The sequence below is a fragment of the Ixodes scapularis genome, unplaced genomic scaffold, assembly GCF_016920785.2.
Source record: "Ixodes scapularis isolate PalLabHiFi unplaced genomic scaffold, ASM1692078v2 PGA_scaffold0__279_contigs__length_252992795, whole genome shotgun sequence".
In the NCBI taxonomy this organism is placed as follows: domain Eukaryota; kingdom Metazoa; phylum Arthropoda; class Arachnida; order Ixodida; family Ixodidae; genus Ixodes; species Ixodes scapularis.
The window spans coordinates 106,352,850-106,362,134 of record NW_024609835.1 but is presented as its reverse complement, the minus strand read 5'-3'; positions in this window follow the sequence as shown (position 1 = coordinate 106,362,134).

The window sequence follows — 9,285 nt, the reverse complement described above, 5'->3', positions numbered from 1 at the left end:
TATTCCACACCATACGCTAATTGACCATCTCACTTGATGTTTGTGCTGACGGAGCCAACGAGGATTTACGCTTGCCCAGAAATGGGCATTGTGAAGGTTCACCATTGAATTTCTGCAGAATTGTGCCTGATCACTCCAAATAATTTTTTTCAAGAATCCAGGATCCCGGTCAATTTCAATCAGGGCCCAATTGCAAAAGTCCAGTCGTCGCTGGAAGTCACTGCCATGTAGCTCTTGGTGCAGGCTAACGGGAAACGGATGCATACGATGCTTCACAAGCACTTTCCACATTGTAGAGATTGTTGTCCCAGAAGACCTCGCAATTTCGCGCACGCTTGCTTCAGGCTTAGCTGTTACGTACGCGAGAACGTCAGTCTCGAATTCGCGGCTAAGGACATATTTTTTCTGTCTTCGCCCACTCACCACAGTGCCACTTGATGCAAACTTGTTGAAAACGCGAATGAAGGAAGTGTGGGCAGGAGCAAAGCGACCTGGGTGCTGAGCGGCATAAAGTTGAGCAGGATGACGAGCATTCTTTTGCATAGTTAAATATGCGATCACCATGTCTGTTTTTTCTTCAACCGAAAGCCTTGTCGCAATGAGCGACGCCATTCAGATGTGTTTCCTGCCACAGTCAGAGAAAGAAAGGCACAGCACTATGAATCGCATAGCGCTTGTGTTATTTGTAGCCTTCGTCCTTCCAAAGATATGGGTGCAAACCTGTGTCTTCTACAACAGAGGAGCAAGTGACGCAGCGTTCGTCGCTTTGTAGCACCATTGGCACAAGTCTTCAGAGCAGCTTCTATCATATCAACGAAAGGAAAGGGTAGCGTCACGATGCCCGCTGTGACATCGTGATTTACACCTGCCGCGGTAAGCAAAACACTAAGTAGAAGGCAACGTATTGCAATAGCGCTGACGGCAGTGCCTGCATCACAGGTGACGTCACTGCTGTGATGCCAAGCGAGGGCGAAGATATCGATGCCATTGACGCTCTTGTTCTGGTCAGTTTAGCTTTGAAAGTGCATGCGGGAATGAAATTATTCAGCCAGAAACGCGCGCAGAAATTTTTTGTGTCTTTATTTCGCTGTGGGGTTGGAGCATATTAAGGTTAAGCTTCAATTTCGTAAATGCAATAGGCCCTCTAAAAGCAATAATTAAAAAGTAAATTAAGAGATATCCGTTAATTAACCACCTAGTTGACAAAAATACTTTGTTCCTAGTAGGCGCCAGGTCGGGTATGCTGATGGCATAACTAAAAATGCCCTACGCAGCTCTTTTTTTTTAATTTGGTGCAGCCAAAAAAAAAACACCCTATAGATATATATATACATACAACACGGGCACTTCACACCATCGTACGTAGTCTCCGAGGAGGATATAAACAAATATGTGCATATGAATGAACCGTGCTTTATACAATTAATCAAAGAATCAAAGTTTTCAGGAACCCGCCGAAAGCCAAAGATTAGCGGAGCCAAGATTTGAACTCTGGGCCTCCCAATATACGGTTCATTTATCTGCACATATTTCTTTATATATATATATATATATATATATATATATATATATATATATATATATATAATGTTCAGTGGAGATCGATATGTCGCTAGCTCAATTAGGAACTGTGCGTGAGGCGTGGCCCGAGCTGAGGCCGCGCGTCTTGGCAATTGCTGAATGAAGATGACGAAGTCCCATCGTAGCGCTTCCCTTTTTTCGATAAAACTAATCAGTTTCTCGAACAAGAACTGGTTTGTTTGTAACGCGTTTGGGGCGTGTTCTGGGTTGAGGAACCGGAACAGACGAGGAAGATGGTTCAGGAGAACTTTCTGATGTCGGTTCAGTATTTCTGTATTTGGCATGGCAGAGCCCTGTCCCCTGATCATCGGTGTAGGCTCTGGAAGTGAAAACGCGCCAGAGGTATTTGCCGTTGAGGATTCCGTATATGAAGATGCCTGGCCCGAGGCACATACATATTTTTGTTCATCGGTATCCGAGTCGAAAACAGGATAACTTGAAATTCGAGACGATATTAAACTGCATTCTTCCGAATGATGGGCTAACCGACTTCGCATGTCGTCGATGTTTCTTCTTTGTATTCTTCCATCTGAAGTCGTTACTTCAAATGATCGGGAACCAACCTGGCGGAGCACCTTAGCTTCTATCTATTCCGGTTGTCCCGCGAATCCCTTAATAAAGACGGCTTGTGAATTGCTGAACTTAGCGTCTTTGTAGCCTTCTTCCCCTTCCTTACCCCGCGGATGAATATTGTCCAATGGGCAAAGCAGTTGTCAACCGAACATAAACTCTGGTGGTGTTTTCCCAGTTGTTGAGATTGGTGTTGTATGTTGCTTAAACAAGAACCGTACCAATCGGCAGTTCAGACTTCCTTCCAAAAGTTTGCAAAACGACTCCTTTGTTTCCCGAACCATTCGTTCGGCTTGGGCGTTGGTTGCCAGGTGATAGGGGGCGCTTGTGATGTGCCGAATGTTATTGGCTTCCATGAATTGATTGGTGTCCTTGGCGAAAAATGGCGTGCCATTGTCGCTGCAGACGACTTTCGGGATGCCAAATGTGGCAAACATGAATCGGAGGGCGTCAATGACGGCGGCAGCAGTTGCTGACGAGCAGATGTGGACTTTCAACCATTTGGAATATGCGTCAACAACTATCAGAAGCATGTTTTCTTCAAAAGGACTGGCGAAGTCAATGTGAAGTAGACTCCATGGCTCCTGAGGGCGTTCCCAAGTTGGACTTGGTGCTGCAACAGGAACGATTACTTGTAGCTGACACTTTGAGCAGAGTTGGACGCACCTGTCAATTTCTTTGTCGAGGTCAGGCCACCAAAGATGACTTCGTGCACAGCGTTTCATGGCTGTTATTCCTGGATGGTTTGCGTGCAGGAGTTTTATGGCTGCTGGCTGTGCCTCCTTCGGAATAACCACACGTGATCCCCAAAAGACGCATCCCTTGTGGGTCGATAGCTCGTTAAATTGACTAATATACCTTGCGAACTGTTTTCCAGTCAAGCATTTGGAGGCTCCGGACTGGACGGCTTAAATGACCTTCGCCAGGAAAAGGTCCTTTGCCGTAAATCGGGCTATGTCCTTTACTGAGAGGGATGGTGTCTCAAGCGCCTCAATCATGAGGATGTCTGCTGGACCGTGTAGTTCGTCCACGTTGCTGGGCAGTGGAAGACGGCTCAGGACATCTGAATTTTGATGGAGTGCACCGGGTCGGTAAACCAGGTCATAGTCGTAGTTTTAGAGATGCAGGCACCAGCGTAGCATTCTCGGGGACAGTATCAGTGGCATCTGCCTGTCTGAGTTCAGGATGCCTAGCAGGGGCTTGTGGTCAGTGTATATTGTGACGGACCTTCCAGAAATATACTGATGAATGTGTTAACTCCGACCTCTATTGCCAACCCTTCTTTGTCAAGCTGGACATAGTTCCTTTCACTCTTTCTTAGCATTCTAGATCCGTAAGGAATGGGAGCTTCGCGGCCTTGGTTGTCTAGCTGGGCAAGTACGGCTCCTAAACCGTAGGGAGAGGCATCGAGTGACAAGAAGAGCGGCTTGTCAGGATCATAGTGCGCCAGGAGCTCTGCTGATGAGAGCAAGTCCTTCAGCGCTTGCTAGTCCTTCTTATGTCGGGACTCCCATTTGCATGGCACATTTTTGTCGAGCAAGCGATGCAAGCTCCCGGCCACAGTTGCTCGATGTCTGAGGAATCGGTTGTAGAAGGCAATCATTCCAAGAAATTATTGTAGTTCTGACTTATCTTTTGGCTTTGGTGCTTCTACAATCGCCTTGACTTTTTCTTGCGTCGCTCGGATGCCTGCAGCATCCACTCGGTATCCGAGGAATTGAACCTCCGACATATCGAAATGGCACTTTTCTTTCTTGACCTTGAGGTCTGCTTGACTCAAACGTCGTAGAACTGCTTCGAGTCGCTCTACGTGCTGGTCCTCGGTGGAGCCAGTGATGAGGATGTCGTCAAGGTATGTGGCGACGCCCGGTAGCCCAGCAAGGCAAACGTCCATAAATTTTTGAAAGACAGACGGGGCTACAGATACGCCAAAGGGTAAACACTGGACGCGGTACAGTCCCTTGATCGTATTGATGCACAATACCTCAGACGTAGCTTCGTCGACTGTCGAGTCGCAGATGCTGGTTGGCTTGCGACAAGAGAATCTTTAAAAAGTACTTTCCTCCACTGATTGCGGTAAGGAGCTTTGGTACAGTCGGCAGTAGGTAGGTCCCAGGCTTGACAGATGCGTTGACTGTGCTGCGATAATCGCCGCAAAGTCTTAGCGATCCAACCTTCTTCCTCACTACCACTACTGGAGTTGCCCACTGAGAAGATAAAACAGGTTCTATAATTGTTTTGTTCTTCCAAGCGATCCAGCTCCTTCAGCACAAATCCCGGATAGCGAATGGAACTGGACTGCACTTCAGGAACTTGGGTGGTGCGTCTGGCTGCATTAAAATAGATATGGGTGACCCTTTGTTACCGTTCTGTAGTTCAGTGAAAACATCTTGGTATCTACCCAAGACGTTCTGCAGTGAGGTGGAGGTCACGGCGTTCACTCCAGAAAGGGAAATATCTAACAATGCAAACCAGTCCCTGCCGAGGAGACTTGCTCCTTGTCCTTTTACGACACGCAGAGTGAGTTGGACTGGTTGCGTTCTTGCGGCGGTTGTTTTCAGGACGTTTACCTGAATTTTCTGAGAACTGGCAGCCTTTGCCCTGACCAGGTGTACAGTTGCTTCTCTTCAGATTGCAGTTTCGCTGTTCCTTTAGACCACAGTCTGCGAAAGGTTACTTCACTGATGAGCGTGATTGCAGCTTCCGAGTCGACGTCCAATAGCAAAGTCTCGCCGTCGATGGTAAGGGTAGTCTGAAAATGGGGTCGACTTGGTGATTCCTTGTACGTTTTGTAGAGGGTGTAAAGTTATGCATCATGGTCAGCATTCGACTCACTCACTTGATGAGTCTTCTTGCTTTCTCCTCGTCTCTTCTTCCAGATGCAAGCCTTCTCAAGATGACAAATTTCTTTTGCAGTATTTTCACAAGCTTTTGCGATAGCAACCGTCCTTCGGTCGATGATTATCGTTGTTGCACCTGTAGCCGCGATTTTGAACACGGTTGTTTGGCTTTGCCGTTGATTCAGAATCGCGTTGTTTGGAGGAGTTTTGATGGATCTTGTCGACATCGTCTCTCATTTTTGACTGATGGGTTGTCGTTGATTCCATTGCCTTAGCGAAATCAAGCGCTTTCTGGAAAGTAACGGCTCTTTCAGAGAGTAATCGCTGCTGGAGGTGAACGTCTCGAAGGCCACATATGAAGCGGTCGCCTAGCATAACTTCCAGTGGAAGAACTAATTATGCTACTAACTGTTCCGCCGACGCTTGCTGCATGGTGCTCCCGGCGCCACTTGCCAACTGTTGGGTAGTGTAGCCGCTCGGCGCTTGTGCGGCTTTCGTGGCAGGTGCCACGGTCATGACCGCTGTTGTGCCGAAGTTGCAATCTTTTGCAAGAGCTGGCAGAGCATCGACGCATTCGGGAATGGTTTCGTGTGACTCCTGATCACGCTTGTGAAATCGCCATCGCCCGAGTAGTTTTGATGGACCAGACTCGAAATGGCTTAATAGACGTTGCATAACGTCGTCGTAGGAGACCCCAGATGGCACTTGTTGGTGAAGTAAATCCCGAACCTTGCTGTAGGTTTCCTTTCCACGTGGATCGAAGAGTAGCGCTCGCTTCTTTGACGGGTCTGTGACGTCATTGGCCTCGAAATAGAATTCGAGCCGTTCCTCCCAGGACGGCCAACTCGTACCAGGAGTGTAGTCCAGAATTCGACCTTGCGACATCCTCGCTGGACCATTCAGGTTTATCCTCGTCGCCAGTGTTCAGTGGTGGTCAATGTACATATTATCTACAAGAGAAGACTGCAAGAGATTGGTGGTGAGCTACCATATATATATATATATATATATATATATATATATATATATATATATATATATATATATATATATATGTATATATATATATATTGTTCTTATTACACTTTATTATGGTAAGATGGCGCGACGGCCTGGAGGGGACGGTTTACAGGGGGGGTTAGAGAAAATGAAAATTAAGATATTTTTCGGTCAATGCCCGTCGCGCGCGCAAAGTCCCTGAGGGACAGCAGCGTCTCTTTCGCACAGGCACTGCTCTTGTGGTTAATCGAGTCCTCGTAGGCACGCACATTGAAGTCTAGAAAACGACTCCGTTCAGTTTGGAGCCCCGCAGACTCCCACAGTAGATGTCGAACCGTAGGGGAAACGAATGTAGAACATGTAGAGCAGGTCACCGATATATATATATATATATATATGTATATATATACTCAACAAAATATTAGCCCTTAAAGGAGTTCGCCGAGGAGGTTGCCAAAAAAATGAGATTGATGAAACGTTTCGGGCCTGGTAGGCTCTTCGTCAGTGAAGTGAGAAGACTTCGTTCTCCTTTTCTTTCAATCAAAGAAAAACGGCCGGAAAAAAGAAGATTGAAAGAAAAGGAGAACGAAGTCTTCTCACTTGACTGACGAAGAGCCTACCAGGCCCGAAACATTTCATCAATCTCACTTTTTTGGCAACCTCCTCGGCTAACTGCTTTATGGGCTAATATTTTGTTGAGCATATTTCTCTCGAGTGCCGTCTTTTGTTCCCAGGTGCTGTATATATATATATATAAGAAATTAGAGGGGGTAAAGGGCAATAGCCCCTCTAATTTCTTCTTAGAGGTATATAAACATTCACGGGCTGTACACTCGTTACCTGATGAAGAGTGGCCCCCACTCGCAACGTCGTAATAAACTTCGTATTAGTAACTCCGTCAGTACGCATCTTTGACTTATTAAATTTTCCCGGTCCATTGTTTTATATTTAGCTTACTTCAAATATATATATATATATATATATATATATATATATATATATATATATATATATATATATATATATATATATATATATATATATAATGATTTCGATAACGATTCTAAACAGAAACGCACACAAAAGAAAATCAAGGTTAAGCCGGATGGCTCCAACAGGAAAATGGGTAAAACCCAGTGAAGACTTTGGGAGCTTTGAACCCATAAACTAAGCCACAAAGAGTAAGGGCAACCCTTAATGAGGATACACGAAGGAAAATGGAGACACAACCATCGGAACAAGGTAAAATTTCGCGAAATATAAAATAGTTGTCGACAAAAATACAATCCGAAAACGAAGAACCACACATGACGTTGAGGACTTCTTGTAATCACGGGCACTTCGACGTATATGCCCCAGCAATATGCATGTGTATACACAGAAAGCGAGGCACCTTACCAAGTTTCTTGGGCATTGATTTAATCTTGTTCCACACACCGGCTTCCTCTTGCTCTCCGCCGAAAGCAACTGTAAAAGAAATAACTTGTATCTCCGGATTTTGTGTGCGTAGAGATTCCTTTCCTATGAAAAAGATCACCTTTTATGATGGTACGCACTAGCCAAATTATTTTTATTTGGCCGGGTATTCCAGTAATTCGTAAATCGGAATGAATCATGACGGACGCGGCAAAATCTAATTTGAGTTTCGCTCATCTTTTGGTGATCATTCTTCTGACTGTAATTAAAATCTTTTAGATAATATTTGATAGCTAATCAATTATTAAAAACAAAGAGCGGAAACCTACTTTGCTTAAAAAAAAGGTTAGTTTCGTGTGAAAGGAACCAGCTTCCACAAAGTAAAAATAAATGTTTAGGTGTGCCCGATCTTTTTATAGGAACTTTTGAAGCAAACTGTCTTTCTTGTAGTTATTTTTATTATCTTCAAGAACACGAGCTCAACGACAGATTATATAAGTATGTGTTGAACTCGAGATGGCAAATGGGGCTAGTATGTTATTCATATTTTTAATCCTGCACAAAAAAAAAAACATTCAGAAAACAGCTAGTGTTTCGTATACTTGAACTTAGTGTATATACAACTCTCGCAAACTTCACCAGGGCCCCCTGACTTCTAGAAAGTACTGTTCCCATTTGTGTGAATGGGACTATTTTCCTACTTTCTACATCTGTGTCCGCTCTTTCCATGTCCTCTTTATTGGTGCCAAACGCATTTAACGTATACGATCTTCAAGAGCTCCAATGTCTATAATTAGAAGAATTGATCTTGATTACGGTGTGAATAGAAATTAGCTGTAAACCCGAAGTTTGGAATGGTATACCATTATTTTAAGTTTATGTAGGGTCGTGTGTTGTCTTGCTGAAGCAGCTTAGCAACCTTTTAATAATAGTGACCACACATTCAACCACCTGGAGACTTAACAGGCGAGGCTGTCTATTTGAGATGCTAAATTTTCCTTAAACAATGTCTGTAACGTTTTTTATTAGATAAACAGACACAAGTGCAGAGTATAACTATGTGACTTAAAGCTTACATTAGAAAAAGCGTTTGGTTTGCTACACAGAAGCAGATGTCATGACTTTGGCTGCTGATAGGCTAACCTGAAACCTCTTTTTGTACAAGTCAGGTCGAATTATATTATTTCATCAACTGTATTGTGGGCACCTTCCTTCCAATGACGCCCGGAAAATAGTGCATCCGTACTAAATAGCGTAATGATGTAATGTTTGTCTAATATTCCAAAGACTCTGCTTTTAGAAGAGTGGTTTTAAGCTTTTTTAAACATTACCTAATATAAGATCGTGTCATTGTGGTTGTGGGGCGCAAGAATCGAGTACGACGTGATATGATTCGCAAAATCCCAGCTTTGGTGAGTGTGCACCGTAAGGTATTATTATGTACGCTAGAGGTTCAGCTGTGCCTTTGCAAATTAAAGCAAGCAGCAACCATTCAAAAATTTACCTCCGATGATGCGTTTTTATGGCAAAAAACGGGTGCAATTTTTTTTCTGATCTGCTGTTAATTATAAGAGCAAATATTACAAATAATTTTGACGTACTACACAGATTGAAACATTTCAGTCGCGTGAGCAATACGCTCCAAATGAAAAAAAAATATGACATCTAAAAAAATCAAGAGAGTTGGCAAGAACTACGCAGTAACACTTGATCAGTAACTTCCTGTGCATGTAGAAGATGAAAATAAAGTGCAGGTAGAAGATGAAAACACAGATTTGCACTAAATAAAAGTTTCGCTTTCTTTTTTCTGCTCGTGCATATGTGCGAAGATGCTTGTTCTAGCGTTCAAAACATTATGCGCGTTAAACTAGAGAGACGC